The sequence below is a fragment of the Dromiciops gliroides genome, chromosome X, assembly GCF_019393635.1.
Source record: "Dromiciops gliroides isolate mDroGli1 chromosome X, mDroGli1.pri, whole genome shotgun sequence".
NCBI classification, from domain to species: domain Eukaryota; kingdom Metazoa; phylum Chordata; class Mammalia; order Microbiotheria; family Microbiotheriidae; genus Dromiciops; species Dromiciops gliroides.
In genome coordinates, this window is record NC_057867.1 from 53762363 (window position 1) to 53780315 (window position 17953).

The following is a 17953-nucleotide window of genomic DNA, read 5'->3' on the forward strand; positions in this document are numbered from 1 at the left end:
CCAGGTGGCCATAGTTTTGTGAATTCCTCCAGCTTTCTTGAGCAGCAAACGAATCAGAGTGAAGGAAAAAAAAGGTGGGAGTGATCTAAAATAAGGATTTGGTAAGGTGTGACTGGTGTCACACAAGGGGGCAGAGGATTTGAGTGCACAGGACAGCACAGATTTGAGTAAGTTTACCAAAGGGTCCAGATAGGGAAAGGAGGAGAGTATAGCTAGTTCAGAGATGATGGCTTGCGAAAGTATTGAGGTGCAGAGGGGTTCGATGTTTCAGTGAAGACAAAGGAAAGGAGTCAAAAAGCATAGCGAAAGGGGATTGATAAAGGATTATGATCAGATAAAAGCATTTTGGAGTTCATGAACATGGAAGTGGAACACTTGCAAGTGATGGAAAGATCAAGGATATAACTCTTTCTGTATGTAGCTGAATAAGAATCAGAGAGTAAGTCACGAGAAGGGAATTGACTAAAGAACTGGGAAGTTAAGGTATTTAACAGAACACACACACACACACATATATACACATATGTTTTTCTAATTTTTCTGGGTGATGAAGAAGACAAAATTAGCTGAGGTCAAGTACATGTAAAGGTTACCGGAGATAAAGATGACAAGGAAGTGATAAATCTGGGTGTGAAAAGGGTGATCAATGGGAATATTCAAATCCTGGAGAATGAACCAGGTATGAAGTGGGAATAAATGGATGAGAGTGGCAAAGAGACAGATTTAGTCTAATGTCAGGAGAAATTTCCCAACTATTTCAAAATAGACTGTTACCTTGGGAGGGGTTAGATCCCCATCATGGGAGACCTTCTAGCAAAGGGAGCCCACTCATCAGAGGTGTTGTAGGGAGGACTTCTGTTCAGGTATGGGCTGGCCCACATGGACCTTAAGGTTCCTTCTAGCTCTGAGTTTTTGTGATCCTAGTTTTATGACGAAGGATGGGATTGAGAGGAAGCCTATAAAATGAGAAAGGGGGAAGAGTATCTCAGAGCTCAGTAGATGGCAAAGACAATGAGCTCAACCAAGTGAGTTATTTACGGTGGTTTTTCCCATTTCTTCGTCACTACTTTGGTAGAAAGAAGAATGCAGTGGAAAGAGTACCAGGTTTGGAGTCCTAGCTCATCTACTTCATTCCTATATGACCTGGGAAAATCCATTCTATTCACCTCTCTTGACTTCAGCTTCCTCCTCCCCCAAATCAGGGGGTTGGACTAGATGACCTCTTAGCTCCCTTCTACTTCTGAATCCATTATCCTGTTTTTCATCAGCCCTGCCTATAAGATCTTTGTGTTATTCACCCCCTCTCCCTCCCTTCTTCCCTCCCTCCATCATCTAAAGTGGGCAACAGTGCCTGACAACTGTTTGCCCACCTACCTCGTTACTGTTACCATACCAATGATTAGTGTTACAGGCCCTATGATTTTTATAGGTACCACTTATCACTAATGGGTTCCTGGTATTGGCCTCATGTTTCTTTCCTTTGGGAACTAGCAGTTGTGTGTTTGCTGCAATTTACTTCCATACTGATTTTTGAAGGACACTGTGATGACAGTGATTTTTCATTTCCATGCTTGTAAAATGTGTTCCCAAGGCCAGAGATGGCAATAACCTAATTACACCCATAATCAAAGCTAAAAGGTAGTAGCTCAGGAAAAAGTGACTTGCTACGAGCAGTAAGCAGCCTGTTTTGTAAGCCCCCCCCCCAAGCATGGAATAATCACAGGCATCTTCCCCTTTGCCCCCATACTCTGACACTATCCCACACTTCAGGGATACAGAAATGAAACCAGAAATCAGGGTGAATAATAGGCAGAGAAGCATTTTCAGATGCATGTTATCTACAAATGAGAAAGACATGGAAGTCAGGCGAAGGGCACCTGCTCACAGTTTCAGGGGTTCATAATAAGATGAACTGAATGCAGGCTCATGGTTTAATTTCTGCTTTGGTATAAGTGACTATCTTATCTGTAAAACCAGAGTCTACTCAGGGAGGCTTGCTGCCAGGCGTACAAGTTGATCTATTAATGTCTGCAATGAAGATTCTCTCACAGAGGTTGGCTTCAAACGCATAGTTCTTGACCACTTAACATCTGCACAAATTGGCTAGTCATTTCTTATCTATGCTTAAATCTGTTAGGAAAGAAGTGTTATTTTATTTTAGCTCAGCATCTCACAAGCACCAATTACCAGATATCAAGATTATACCAAGTGTTATGTGTTTCATTAAGAGTTAATGTCTGATCTCAACCACTTTGATTTTTCTTGAGGATCTCAAAGCATTAACTCCACTGAAATAAACTGGAAAAAAGGAGAAAGCAGTTGTGGGTGGTACATGGAAAAGAAAACAATCTATCTCACTATTTCCTATTGACCAGAGAACGAAACCAAGCACAAATCCTACACCTGTTTTGGTGTTGTTGTTGTTGTTTTTTGTTTGTTTGTTTTTTGTTTGTTTCTGTGGAGCAATGAGGGTTAAGTGACTTGCCCAGGGTCACATAGCTAGTAAGTGTCAAGTGTCTGAGGTAAAATTTGAACTCAGGTCCTGAATCCATGGCTGGTGCTTTATCCACTGTGCCACCTAGATACCCCACTACACCTGTTTTTTTCACTTAACTATGCTCCTAACATTTGTCAGGGTTTGCAGTCTTCCCCAGACTAACCAAGACCTGGGGGTATCATATGAGACTTATCTAGAGAAAGACTATTTCTAAGAACTCAACAATTAGAATGGATTTTGACATGGGCTGTGTTCTGAAATGAAGGCCTTTGAAATAAACATTTATGGGAGTTGGATACTATTGTCAGTATTTAACTCATGTCTTTCAGAAAATCTGGACTCAAAAACCCAACACATTCACTAGTGATTTGTATGGCAAGAAGATTCTCCACAGTGAGCCCTTGGATCCATTTTAAAATCATTCTTCAGTATTTATACACATTTTTGAAAACCATATCTTTTGAGTAGAAGGAAATCCATCTCCATCTCAACATGCTTAGGAGGAAGACACAGACTGGAACATCACTCCAGTGGATACTGACTCTTCTGAATTACAGGAAGAGTCTTTATCTAAGACAGGAATTCTTAACCTTTTTGTATTATGGACCCCTTGGGCAGTCTAGTGAAGCCTATGGAGGGACTCTTTGTCAGAATTATGTCTATAAATGACTAAAAACTAATAGGATCACAAAAGAAACCCATTCTGGTCTCTACTTCTAGACCTCCATTTCTAATTACCTTCTATTAAAACTAAAGAACACATGTTAAGGCAAAAACCAAGGCCCATATTTATGGGCCTTGTGTCAGCCTTGGATGGGAAGGGTCTGAGGCCTTTCCCCATATGACATTCTCTCTCTTCTCTCACTGGAATGCTCACAGACAGTAGGACCAACCAAAATAAGTGAGCTGACCAGTAAGGTTTTGGTTAGCTAGTGTCATTTTGAATGTTATTCCCCTTGATCCTCCCACTCTCCACCATAAAGTTCTGCCTACATAGCCAAAGAGGTTTTTATTTACTGGAACCACTTACAAAATATCTATGCATGATCCAAAATCCATGTAGAGATTGTATCAGCTAATCATTCTGGGCATGTTCATAAGGGCTGACTCATTGGATGGTCCCTAATATAACAATAAAACTAAAGAAATTATAGACAGATAGGAAGAGAGGAAAGAGATCAAGGAAAGAAAAAAGAGAGAATGTTGGTAAATAAGAAGGGAGAAGAAGGGGAAAGAGATAAATGAGAAAAATAGAGAAAAAATGAGTGATGGGGCAGAGGTGAAGAGAAGAAATGAAGAGAGAGAAGGAAGAATAAAGAAATGAGGGAAGAAGGAGGAATGAGAAGAGAAAGGAAAGAGAAAGAAATGAAAAGAAAGAGTATATGAGAAAGAGGGATTAAGAAAGGAGGAACAGAAAAAATTATGGGAGGAGAGAAAAGGATGGAGACAAAAAGAGAGAAAGGGGGCCATGAGAAGGAAAAATGAGAATAGGAAGCATGATGAGAAAAAAGTCAAATGAGAAAGAGAAAATAGGGAGATAATGACAAAATGAGAAAATGATAGAAAAATTAAAGAAAAATAGAGAGAAAGATAGGGAATAAAGAGAAAGGGGAGAAATGAGAAAGGGAAACACAAGTAATTAGGTAGATATAGATTGCGTGGGGGGAGAAGTTAGCATTTGCACCATGCTTGGCACATTCCCTGTAAAAGAGCTGGGGTGGAGGGGGCTGCTTTCTGGGGAGCATAGGAAGACAATCTGTAACTGGTTTTGATCCACTAATAAGCACCACCTTTTTGATTAGCTGCGGAGCCTGAAGTGGGGTGAATTCAAAATGCATTCACACACCAGGTAACAGTAATCTCTGGGTCTGGTTCTTTCTATCCTGATTCTCTACACAACATATTATGCTTCCTAAAAAGAAAAAAAAATTCCAAAATAAAAAATAAAGATAAATTATCAACAAAAAGAGGGAAACAAAGAAAATTATGTGAACCTATATGAGAAATCAAAATATGCTATTATTGTACAACACAAATGACATCTGAGAAATTCAAAGAAACATGGGAAAATTCTATAAATTGATAGAAAATTAAGTAATCATAATGAGAACAAGTTATAGAATGACCAAAATGATATAAGCAAAAAGAACACCAAAAGGGAGCTAAGTTCTAAGTAAATATAATGACCAATTTGGGTCCCAGAGAGAAGATAATGAAACTAACAACCCAAAGAAGGGCTGGCAAAAAGGTGGGGAACAACAGGAGCAGAGTGCTGCATATACAGTTTGTCTTGGTCACTTTATCTACTGGTTTTGCTTAACTGCTTTTCTTGGTTGAAAAAGGAGGATCCAACAATGGAAATATGAGGCAAGACAAGGAAGGAGGTGCTATATTTGTAAATGACTGATAAAAAAACTGCCAATGAATCTTATTTGTAAAAAACAAATGAGTGAAATTTTAAAAATAAAGGTCTTAAAGAGTAGGAGAGAAACTACAGGACTAGTGAGGAGCAGATGCCATGATTTTCAGAAAAAAGTAAAAGAACAGAGTCTGAAAACTGGGCTTGAGAACTTGACGGATTGTTGACAAAATCATAGGACATATTAAATGAATGGTTATTTAAAATCTAGAAAAAAAATAGTGATAACAGAAAGCCAGTATGGCCTCCTCAAGGATGACTTAGTCAGTCAATGAACATTTATTAAGCTCCTTCTATGTGCCAGATCCTGTGCTAATCACTAGGGATACAAAGAAAACTAAATGACAGTCCCTGTCCTGGAGGATCTCACAATCCAGTGGGGAAAACAATCTGCAAACAACTGTTTATGAACAAACAAGACAGGGGAAAGTTGGGGTACAATCTCAGGGAAGGCATTAGAATTAAGGGGAATCAAAAAAAGTTTCTTGCAGAAGGTGGGAGTTAAGCTGAGATTTGAAGAAATCCTTGGAAGCCAGGAGGAAGAGAGGAGGAAGGGGAAGAGGAATGGGGGACAGCCAGTGAAAATGGTCAAAGGTGGGAGATGGAGTTTTGTATTCAAGGGACAGCAAGGAGGCCAGAATCACTGTCATATTAACACCATTGCCATTTCAAAATATTACCAGTCGTGTAGATCAAAGGAATAACATATATATATATATAAATGTATGTGTGTATGTGTATATATATATATATATGTGTGTATGTATATATGTATGTATGTATGTGTGTATATGTATATACATGGAGAAAGAAAGTGCAGCACACATGACAGACTCATATTGGCTGAAAAGTTAGACTCCAGAAGAGTCATTAAAATCTCCACTTCAAATTGGAAGGACTACTCTATTGGAGTAACCCAGGGATCTGTTCCTAGCCCTATGGTGTTAAACATTTTTATCAATGACTGAAGGCATAGATAATAGGTTTATCAAATTTCCAAATGGCTCAAAATTGTGAGGAATGGCAGGCAGATTGGATAGCAGAGTCAGGATGTAAAAACAGCCTGACAGTCTAGAACACTAGGCCAGACCTAATATGAAGTTTAATAGGGATACATATGAAATCTTACACCAGGGGTGAAAAGAATCAACTTTACAAGTTTAGGTGAGGGAAGCATGGACATCAGTTTGCCAGGAAAAGGATCTTGGGATTTTAGTGAACTTTAAACCCAATGTGACTTAATCAAAACAACAAAAACAGCCCAGATATAACAATGATTCAAAAAACTTATGAACAAAAATTTTAATATCTATTGCCATCTCATATTCTCCTAATCGTCAAGCTTTCAATGTATAGAGACTGAGCCAAAGGAATCAAAATCGTGCAGCAACAGGATGAAACACATCTCTGACATCCTGACTGATACTATAATTGTACTAAAGATACTTTCCATGGCTACAGAGGATAAGTTTACATACTAACGCTTATTAAACTTAAACTATAAAGCACAGTTATTTTATACACCTATGCAATAGAATATAAATCATTAAATGGAAAAGACAGTAATTTGTCTGAAGACCTTTTTCTGATCTGATTGAAAAATATAAGAATGAGATAATGACAATAATGCTAATATTTTTCCAAGTCCATTCCATCATCTGTGCTGAGAAAAGGCAAGGAAGAGAGATGGTAGCAAAGTAAGAGAATGTCAGCTAAAGCAATGTACAGAAGGGGGCTTTAAATGCCCTGAGGTATGGTAGCTTTGAAACGTGGCAGGACCTCTGAAATGCTGGTCAATTAGATACTAGCAGTACCACGGATAAAGTTAACCCTAATTTAAACTCCATCCCAATTTAATGAACTGCTCCTATTAATCTAAGAAATCGAAGGAGTGGCAAAGAGCTGCAGGTTGGCCCTACTCATTATGACGATCATCTTGCCACTGAGGAGAGCAGAATTAGTGTTCCTTCTTTTTGTCTTAGTTTATAAACAAGGCAAAATGTATCAGAAGAAATCATAAATACCCATACCCCCATGTGCTGGAAATACTTCTGGGCAGATGATGCTGATTACTAAATTGAGCAAACCATAGTGTACAAGGAAATGGATTGAGAACATTAATGCTTCCATTATGCATCACTTCTATATCCTAACAAAACTGGAAACAAGGCACACCAGTTATAGGCAAGGACATCATACTGCTTTTCATAAATGGAACCCTCAACTCCACATCACAGCACAACATATTGATGAGCCATGCCGGGAAATTATTTTTTTAAAACGTCAGTGTTAAGTTTAAATTAGATAAATGATTAAATCAAGGAGCTAGTAAAATCAGAAGAGGGAAAAGTTTAAAATCTCATGATCATTTCTAAATCTTTACTTAATGCAAACTCTAGAAATTATACCTAGTTACATATCATATAGAAAAAAATGTTACCAGAATCTCACATGATGTTGAAAAAGAGATGGGCATACTCAAACTAGGATTCTGAAATGCCTTTTTAAAAGTTTGCTTGAAGGGAAAATGACCCACATGTACAAAAATATTTCTAGCAGCTCTCTTTGTGGTGGCAAATAATTGTAAAGTGAGGGGATGCCCATCAATTGGGAAATGGCTGGACAAGTTGTGGTATATGAATGTAATGGAATTCTATTGTGCTGTAAGAAATGATGAGCAGGAAGATTTCAGAAAAACCTGGAAAGACGTAAGTGAACTGAGCAGAACCAGGAGAACATTGTACACAGTAATAGCAACATTGTATGGTGATCAACTGTGACAGACTTAGCTCTTCTCAGCAATAGAGTGATCCAAGACAATTCCAAAGGACTCATGATGGAAAATGTTCTCCACATCCAGAAAAAAGAACTGTGGAATCTGAATGCAGCTTGAACCAGATTCTTTCTGCTTTTTTCTTTTTTGAGGTTTTCCCTTTTGTTCTGATTCTTCTTTCACAATATGACTAATGCAGAAATATGTTTAATGTAATTGTATATATATATATATATATATATATATATATAAAACCTATATCAGATTGCTTTATGTCTTGGGGAGGGGGAGGGGAGGGAGAAAAATTTGGAACTCAAAATCTTATAAAAACAAATGTTGAAAACTATCTTTACATGTAACTAGAAAATCATAAAATACTATTATGATTTTAAAAAGTTTGATTCCATGAATTCACCCAGCAGACCAATTATACTGAAAGAGAGTAACTTTTTAAAAAGCTGTCATTTGCTATAGCTATTATGATTGAACCTCTTTTCCTGGACTAACACAAAGTATAACAAACATTTCAGCACTTGCACACAGCAGTATATGTATCAGACACTGTCATGACAAGAACCCTAAGAGGAAAGGTAGAGCTATCAAGGAATAGTCCCAAGAGTAGATGTCTAATACCACCATGGCAGAATTGGCTATTAAGGATCTGTGGAAAGGCACTGGAAGAATCATTCAATAGCTAGTTAGTGCATTCAGCAGAAAATGTGAAGGCCTTACTCTTCAATTACTGCCAAACAAATATCAACATGTGGAAAGAAATTCAAAAATCAAGAGTTCATTAGAAATTCTTGATTCCTTTAATCAGCAATTGAAAGGTAAAATGTTAAAGCAGTACAAGTCAGAGAAGCTTAAGACAAAGTAAACAATTCAACATCCATCAGAAACTTTACTACAGAGACTTGAAAAGTTTAAAAAAAAAGATCATGGGCAAGACAGAACCACCAAAGTCGAACAGTGTGGAAAGTTTTCTATTCTTCTATCCAATATCAGGAAGTTCAAGACTCAACTAAAACATGAATTAGATGAAATGTGAAACATAAACTTTTTGCAATTAGTATAATGAACAACAGAATGGTTATGTCAAGGGAGGTGACTTAAATTTTAGCCTCTTTGTAAAATTGAAAAAGTGATGGAGCCCAGTCAGATCCATAATTATTGGCTCAAATGCTTCACAGTAGTGCCTGAATTACTAGCAAGGCACTTAGCCAGCTTCCTCTCAGATGTTAGCCAGATGCCTCTTTTCATGACAGAAGGCATTACATACCTGTTACAAAAAGATGAGAATGCCAGGGACCCCTCTAAATATAAGCTAATTATGTGGTTACATATTTTATACAAAGCATTTGTAGCTTGTACTGGGAAAAATTGTATAAATACTAAAGAAAGCAATCTATTATCTGAGGAGCAAAAAGTATGTCTCAAAAAAGTTCCAGGGATTTAAGAGAAACTTCTTATCAACTCCACAATCATTGAACAAGCTGAGGTAACATATGTTTTTATACACATACACACACACATATATATATATATATACATATATACACACAAAGATAGTATATATATGTATATACATATATATATGTATATACTACCTTTGTTGATTTTTACAAATCCTTTCACTCAGATCTATACATATGACTTGTTCATGCTGAGCAAATACATAAAATAGACTCAAGCTTACTGAGAATGTTAGACCAGTGAAGTCAAAATCAAATGAAAATGGGGGCCACGAATCCATACATAAGGTTCCCTGCAGGCTGCATATTGGCTTAGTTTAAAATGTTAATGTTATCTATGTTTTGTTGAATTTGTTTTTTAAAATATTTCCAAATTACATTTCTTTTTTTGTTTGTTTTGTTTTGTTTTGCAGGGCAATGAGGGTTAAATGACTTGCCCAGGGTCACACAGCTAGTAAGTGTCAAGTGTCTGAGGCCGGATTTGAACTCAGGTACTCCTGAATCCAGGGCTGGTGCTTTATCCACTGTGCCACCTAGCTGCACCCCAAATTACATTTTAATCTGGTTCAGGCAACACTAGTTGCATGTGTCCAACCGGCTACATGTTTGACACCTCTGTATTAGAGCATTATGAAAAACTACTCTATTTAAAACATATTACCAACATAATAATGTTATAAGCAATTTGAATAAAATGTGAATTTTTCAGGGAGACAATTTCAATTCATTATCATTCTGCCTATCTACGTATACTTTATCTCTCCTAAAAAAGAAAGATGGAAGTAAACAAGCATTTATTAAATGCCTTCTATGTGCCAGGTATTGTTCCAGGTGCTTTACAAATATTATGTTATTTAATCTCCTAACAACTCTGGAAGGTAGGTGCGATTATTATGTCTGTTTTATAGTTAAGGAACTGAGGCAGAGTTAAGTGATTTGTCTAGGGTCGTACACCTAGTAAGTGTCTGAGGCAGGATATGAACTCAGGAATTGTTGCATTCAATCACTAAAACATAACAATAATTAATAAAACTTAAGAAGAGCATTTAAAGATCCCATCCCCAATGCTCATTAATCACCAATCTAAATGACATGGAAAGCTTTAAAAGTACAGAGATATGGGGGCAGCTAGGTGGCACAGTGAATAAAGCACCAGCCCTGGATTCAGGAAGATCTGATTTCAAATAAGGCCTCAGACACTGGACACTTACTAACTGTGTGATCCTGGGCAAGTCACTTAACCCTCAATGCCCCACAAAAAAAAATCACATGGGAAAGGGATGAATGTGTATCCTTCCTGCTACCCTCTCCACTAATGGACTTGCACTGAGGATACTTTCAGGGAATTTAAGGAAGATGAACTTATATCCTAATACCTTTATTCAATAATTAGAATGTAAGGTCCTTGAGAGCAGGAATTGCTTCATTCTTTGTGGTTGTATTCCAGTAACTAGCACAGTGCATGGCATATATTATGGATTTTAACAAATACTTGTTAATTGGCTGAATTACAAAAATCTCATTTGATCCTCACAACAATTCTGGTGCTATTAGTATGCCCACTTTAGAGATGAGAAAACTGAGAAAGACAGCAGTTAAATTGATTTATCCAGGATCCTATAGCTTATAAGTATATGGGACAGGGTTTGAATTCAGGTCTTCCTGATTCCAAATCAAGTGATTTATCCACAGTGCCACCTAGCAGCCTTTGATTATATTTTTCTTTTATTAACATTTTTATTTAAAGTTTTGAGCTTCGGTGGCAGCAAGGTGGTACAGTGGATAAAGCAGTGGCCCTGGATTCAGGAGGACCTGAGTTCAAATCCGGCCTCAGACACTTTACACTTACTATCTGTGTGACCCTGGGAAAGTCACTTAACCCTCATTGCCCCACAAAAAAAGAGAATGTAAAGTTTTGAGCTTCAAATTCTATCCCTCCTTCCTTCCTTCCCTCCCTCCCCCCTCCCTGAGGCAGTAAACAATCAGATATAGGTTATACATGTAAACTTATATAAAACATTTCCATATCAGTCATTTTGTATAAGAAAACTCAAATAAAAGAAAAAATGAATGAAAGAAAATGAAAAATAACATGATCCAGCCTATGTTCAATGAATATCAGTTCCTTCTCTGGAGGCATATGGTATGCTTCATCATTAGTCCTTTGGAATTGTCTTGGATCACTGTATTGCTGAGAATAGCTAAGCCATTCACAGTTCTTCAAACAATATTTCTATTACTATGTACAATGTTTTCTTGGTTCTACTCACTTCACTATACATCAGTTCATATAAGTCTTTCCAGGTCTTTCAGAAACCATCCTGCTTGTCATTTCTTATAGAACAATAATAGTCTATCACCATCATATACCACAGCTCATTTAGCCATTCCCCAATTGATGAGCATCCCTTTGATTTCCAATTCTTAACCACCACAAAAAGAGCTGCTATAAATATTTTTGTCCAAATAGGTCCTTTTCTCTCTTTTTTGGATATCTTTGGGATATAAACCTAGTAGCGGTACTGCTGGATCAAAGGGTATTTACAGTTTGATAGCCCTTTGGGCATTGTTCCAAATTGTCCTCCAGAATGGTTAGATCAGGTCACAACTCCACCAACAGTAGATTAGCTCTTTGATGATTTTTGGGGGGTAAGGAATGGGAGAGATCTAAGCTGGAGAAGAGTTGGAAGGAAAGTGAGAATTCTTTTTAATATCCGAAGGGCTATCTTGTGACAAGGATGAGATTTGTTCTGCTTGGCCTCTAAAGGAAGACCTGGGACAATAGAAGTTACATAGACATAAATTTTGGTTCAATGCAGGGAAAAGCTTCCAAATATTTAAGGTTGTCCCAAAGTGGAAGGTTCCTGGTTCTCTGTTGACTCTAGGATAATACAAAAACTCATTCTCCAAAGTCTGGCTCCAAGCTACTTTTCTAGCCATATCTCACATGACTCCTCTTTATTTGTGTATCACTTCCAGCATAACTGGACCAGCATAACTGGCTGACCCCAAACTCCATGCCATCTTTTCTTACTGCCTTCTAGCCACTCCTTCCTTACCACATTCAGGAAGTCTTAGCTGAAAATGTTACCCCTGGAGCACTCTGCCCAGATCTCTCATTTACCCCTTTCACTCACTATCTTGTCTTTAGATATGTGCTGTATCCACCTCCAACCCTAGCACAATAGAAATTCCTTGATGGCAGCGACTTTCATTTTTCTTTTTAATTAATTTTCATGTTGATTTTGTACTTAAACATTAAATAGAAAGGGCATTTGTGTCTACACAATAGAACAGAAAAAGAGAATTATACATGAAACTACTTGTCTAGTAAATACATTTTATTTTTCTTTTCAAAGAATATAAATTCAACCTGTAGTCTTGAAAAAAGCTTTCTCTTTTTATCTGAACTTTTTTTTTAAAGTTAATCTAGTGAGGATGGGAGAGACAAAAGAGTGGGAAGTGGAAAAGGTCATAGAATCTGAGAACAATGAGCGAAAAAGGGGGAAAGTGGGGGAGAAAAGGAAGGTAATGAAATGAGAACATTGGAGAGAAAGGAGAAGGAAAAAATTAAGAGAGGGAGCACATAGTAATGGAAGAAGGGATGAGCAAGACTTACCCACAAATAATAATCCAGAAGGAAAGGGGTGATCCATTTTGGCTGAGAGGACCTTGAAGAACCCTCTCAGACTCTGGATTGCCAGGAAGGTTCAGGTCCATGAGGTCAACAGAGTTTTGACTAGAATTTTCATTGATATCTCTGCTGCTAGCTCATGATGATGAAAGCACTTTAAAGAGCTATGTTTAAACACCTTGTTCAATATTCCGTTGAAAAATGTTGTTTGTGATGGTTCTACTTGGATTTGTATCTGGAAACTCAGATACAATATAAATACAATACAATAAAATAAGGCAATTTGTGGACCCAACAGTTGTTAAGCGAGGCATTGTATTTAAATGAAGACACACTTAGCGATGCTTAGTAGCTCCCAGGTAAAGAAACAAAAAGAAGGAAGAGAAGGATATTGGAGAAACCTTATAGGACTGAAGAGAACTAGTCACCAGGGGATTCTGCATTCTCCTACCTTTCCTCTTTCCATTTTGATTGTTTGTTGTGGGCACATGACACTAAGAAAACATCATAGACTTTTTAGCTGATCTGAAGGCCAGGAAGACCAAGTGAGTCCAACCCATAAATTGGTACCGTGAAAGCGACCAATAATGGTGAAAGAAGAAATCACCAGCAGATGAAGACACCCTGCTAAGGTATTTGATGCCATATTAAACGGAAAGATCAGAGCTGTGCCTAGATCCAAGAGGATTCAATGTGACTAAGAAAAGACCCTTCTATTCAAAGTCAGGGAAAGGGATGGGGCTAGGGATATTTTTAGAGTGAAATATTAGTGGGAACGGTACCAAGCTGTACCTAAATGTTGTCTTGTTTCTGAAAGATGGACTACTCTCATATTCATTATTCTTACCTCTTTTGATAGAGTTTTATTTTTATTTTTCAAAAGGTAGGAACAGCATGGTAATTTCTAACTCAGTTAATTATATATATATATATATATATATATATATATATATATATATATATATATATATATATATATATATATATATATATATTGTTTTAGTCTGATCATCTCCAGATGCAGAAAAAAGGTACGGAACAGGGGGAAAAGTCTCAAATTGTGAACCAGTAAAGCTCAAGTTACAGGACCCTCGCTTTGACATAGGAACAACTTCTTCTAGACTTTTACAAAAGTAAAAGGGTAGGTGGTAGGAAAAGGCAAAAAAAAAAAGTGAATGGGGTCTGTGAAGTAAGAAGGGTGAATTTGAAAAGCATTAATTATTGTTGTTGTTATTTGTCCTTCATTCCCAAAGAGGACCATGACATTGGAGCGATGTCATGACTTGCACTGAATTGGATTTAACTGAGAGAAGATTGTGCAAGGTCAATAGATTCACTCTCTCCTCTAGAGCTACCTGGGTCCAGTGGCAAAATATTTATCAGGACAACTGGAGATGGCCTTGGATGTCTAAGGCAATTGGGGTTAAGTGACTTGCCCAGGGTCACAGCTACTAAGTGTCTGAGGTGAGATTTGAACTCAAGTCCTCCCAACTTCAGGGCCAGTGCTCTATCCACTGTGCCACCTAGCTGCCCCATATACATCAATGCATACTATTTGTAAAGGGGGTAATATATGAAGAATATAGCAGTAGGAGGACATTTTAGTGCATTTTAATCGGTATATTGAAAGGGGAGATTGAAAAAGGAAGAGAAGCAGTATAATATTAGAAAGGAAACTTGGTATAGTAAAAAGACCACCCAATTTGGAGTCAGAAGATGTGGGTTCCACTCCTGCTTCAGCTCCCCAATATCAAAACTATAACTATTTCTGTATGTATCTGAAGTAGAATGAGAAAGTAAGTCATGAGAATGGAATTGACTAAAGAACTGAGAAGTTAAGGCATTTGATAGAACATAAATATATTTGTTTGAAGTTCCTGGTAGATCTGGACTGGGGCACCAGGGAAGTAGGGCTGGGGTGAAAGGGAATAAGGGAGCAGACAGCATGGACTAGGGAATAGAATTTGTTCATGAATAGTGAGTAGCTCAATACTCTTGGGAGCCAGGTAAATAAGTAAGAGCTGGTAAAGCAGAGATCTCAGGGATCAAAACTTAGTTGGTATCACAGCAAGAAAGCCATCAATGGCAAAGTCCATAAAGGACATTCTTTCCCAAAATGTAATCGCAAGTATTCTGGTCAATGAAGATGGCAGATTAGGTCAGGAGTTAGAGTCTTTGGATAAATTTCAGGGGCTCTATGAATTTGAATGGGAAAAATTACATCTTCATTGTCACTAACCTCTAATTAAAATTGCAAATTCCCTTCGATTATGAACTTAAAGAAGAAAACAAATCATATTATGAGAAGGGGTCCGTAGACTTCACCAGACAGTCAGAGTTTCATGAAACACCAAAAAGGGTAAGGACCATGAATTAGGTTATCTCTTCAGTTCTCTTCCAACTCCAGACCTAAAATCCTGAAATTAGTACTGTTTGGAACAGAGAAAGTTTGAAGTTCTAAAGAGAGAGTCAGTTAAAAGTGGGCCGAGTAGTGCCCAGAGGAGAGAGGTTAGTGTTAGAGATAAACACTGGAGAGTAAGTCATTCTCAGAGACATGGCAACTAAAGCCAGAGAAAGAATGAGACTGCCAAAGGAGTCAAGTTCAGAGAGCTAAAAGGGACCTCAGAGGCCATCCAGACCAACCCCCTCCTTTAACAAATAAAGAAGCCCAGGGTGGGTAAGTAATTCACCTAAGGTGACACAGGAATGAAATGACAGACTCAAAATTTAAATCAAGGTGCTTGGACTCCAAATTCTACGACTCTTCTACCTTGTCCCATCTCTAGCTACCATGCATTTTCACTGGCCTGGAATCCCTATTCCTGGAATGGTCTTTCTCCCCATCCCCACCTGCTGGCTTCCTTTAAATCCCACCTAAAATCCCACTGTCTTCAAGAAATCTTTCTTGACAACCCTTAATGTTCATGCCTTGCCTCTGTTGATTATCTTCAATTTATCCCACATATGGCTTGTTTTTATGTTTGCATGTTGTCTCCCCCATTAGACTGTGAAGTCCTTGTGAGCAGGAACTGTTTTTTGCCTTTCTTTTTATCTTCAGCACTTGGCACAGTGCCTGGTACATAGGTGGAACTTAATAAATGCTAGTTGTCTGACTGACTGACTGACTGACCGAGATACAGAAGGTCAAAGAATTTGTTTCTTGTGTTCAGTTCTGGGTGCTAAGGTAGAAAACGGACATTGTTAAGTTGGATACTGTCCAGAGAAAAGCAATCAGGATAGTGAAGGGCCTGGAGTTTGAAAGGCCGTTGTGTGGAAAAGAGATTAGATTTGTTCTGGCCCCAGAGAGAAGCAATGGGAAGAAATTGTAGAGGGAACTATTTAGGCTCAATATCAACAAACCTTACTAACAATGAGAGCTGGTCCAAAGTGGAATGGGCTGCTTTGAGATGTGGTAGGTTCCCCCTTCCTTGAAGGTGTTCAAGAAGGAACTGAATGACCACATGTAGTATGCATGACAATGGGGATCTCTTTTGGACAGTACCATCCAACTCTCAAATTCTATGATTCTGTGAACTTCAGAGCATAATCACACTTAAGGCTACAAGAAAAAGAATGAACCCATAAAGGAGACAAAGAAGAAGCAGTCCAAGGAAGAATAACTGTAAGAATTCATGGTCATTCAAAAAAGGAAAATAATAAATATTGGAGAAGCTGTGAAAAAATTGGAACACTAATGCATTGTTAGTGAAGCTGTGAACTGATCCAACCATTCTGGAGAACAATTTGGAACTATGCCCAAAGGGCTATGGAACTGTTCATACCCTTTGACTTAATGGTACCACTGCTAGGTCTGTATCCCAAAGAGACCACAGAAAAGGAAAAAGGACCCACATATACAGAAATATTTATAGCAGCTCTCTTTGCGGTGGCAAAGAATTGGAAATCAAGGGAATGCCCATCAATAGGGGAATGGCTAAACAAGTTGTGGTATACGAATGTAATGGAATGCTATTGTGCTGTAAGAAATGATGAGCAGGAGGAGTTCAGAGAAACCTTGAAGGACTTACATGAACTGATACTGACTGAGGGGAGCAGAACCAGGAGAACACTGTACACAGTAACAGCAACATTGTGTGATGAACAATGGGGATAGACTTGGCTCTTCTCAGCAGTGCAACGATCCAAAACAGTTTCAAAGAACTCATGATAGAAAATGTTCTCAACATCCCAAAAACAGAACTGTGAATTATGAATGCAGATTGAACCATACTGTTCCTACTTTTGGACTTTTTTCCTTCTTTGTTGAGGTTTTTCCCTTGTGCTCTGAGTCTTCTTTCACAAGATGACTAATGTAGAAATATGTTTAATGTGATTGTACATATACAACCTATATCAGACTGCTTTCTGTCTTGGGGAGGAAGGAGGGAAGGGGGGGTGGGAGAAAAAAATTTGGAACTAAAAATCCTCTGAAAACAAGTGTTAAAAAATTATCCTTATATGTAACTGGAAAATAATAAAATACTTGAAAAAAGAATTCATGGTCATGGAACCAAGAAAGAAAATATTTTTTTTGTTTTTTTGTATTTGTGTTTTTCTTAAAATTTATGCATTTTGCCATTCATTTTTTGAAAATTTTGAGTTCTGAATTCTCTCCCTCCTTCCGGTCCCTCCTCCTTCCATTGAGAAGGCAAGAGATATGATATTAATTATACATATGAAGTCATGCAAAACATTTCTATATTAGTCACGTTCCAAATAAAAAAGCAAGAAAGATGAAGTGAGAAAGTCTATTTCTATCTGCACTCAGAGTTCATCAGTTCTTTCTGGAGGTGGATAGCAATTTTCATCATGGGTCCTTTGGAATTATCTTGGATCACTGTATCGATCAGAGTAGCTAAGTGAAAGAGGATATTATCAAGGAGGAGACAGTCATTCTCACATGTCATAGAGAGGTTCGGAAGAATTAGGAGTGAGAAAAAGGTCATTGGATTTAATAATGAAGAGCTTATTAGCTATTTGGGAAAGAGCTGTTTCAGAAGGGTGGTCCAGAAGTGGAGGCAGAAAGCATAAATGACACTTTGGAGAGGCTTAGTAGTGGAACGGAAAAGAGAGACAAGATGTTGGCTATCAGGGGCATAGGGTCAAAGGGTGGCTTTTTTCTTCGTGTGTAGGAAAAGTGGGGACCTGGATATAAGTA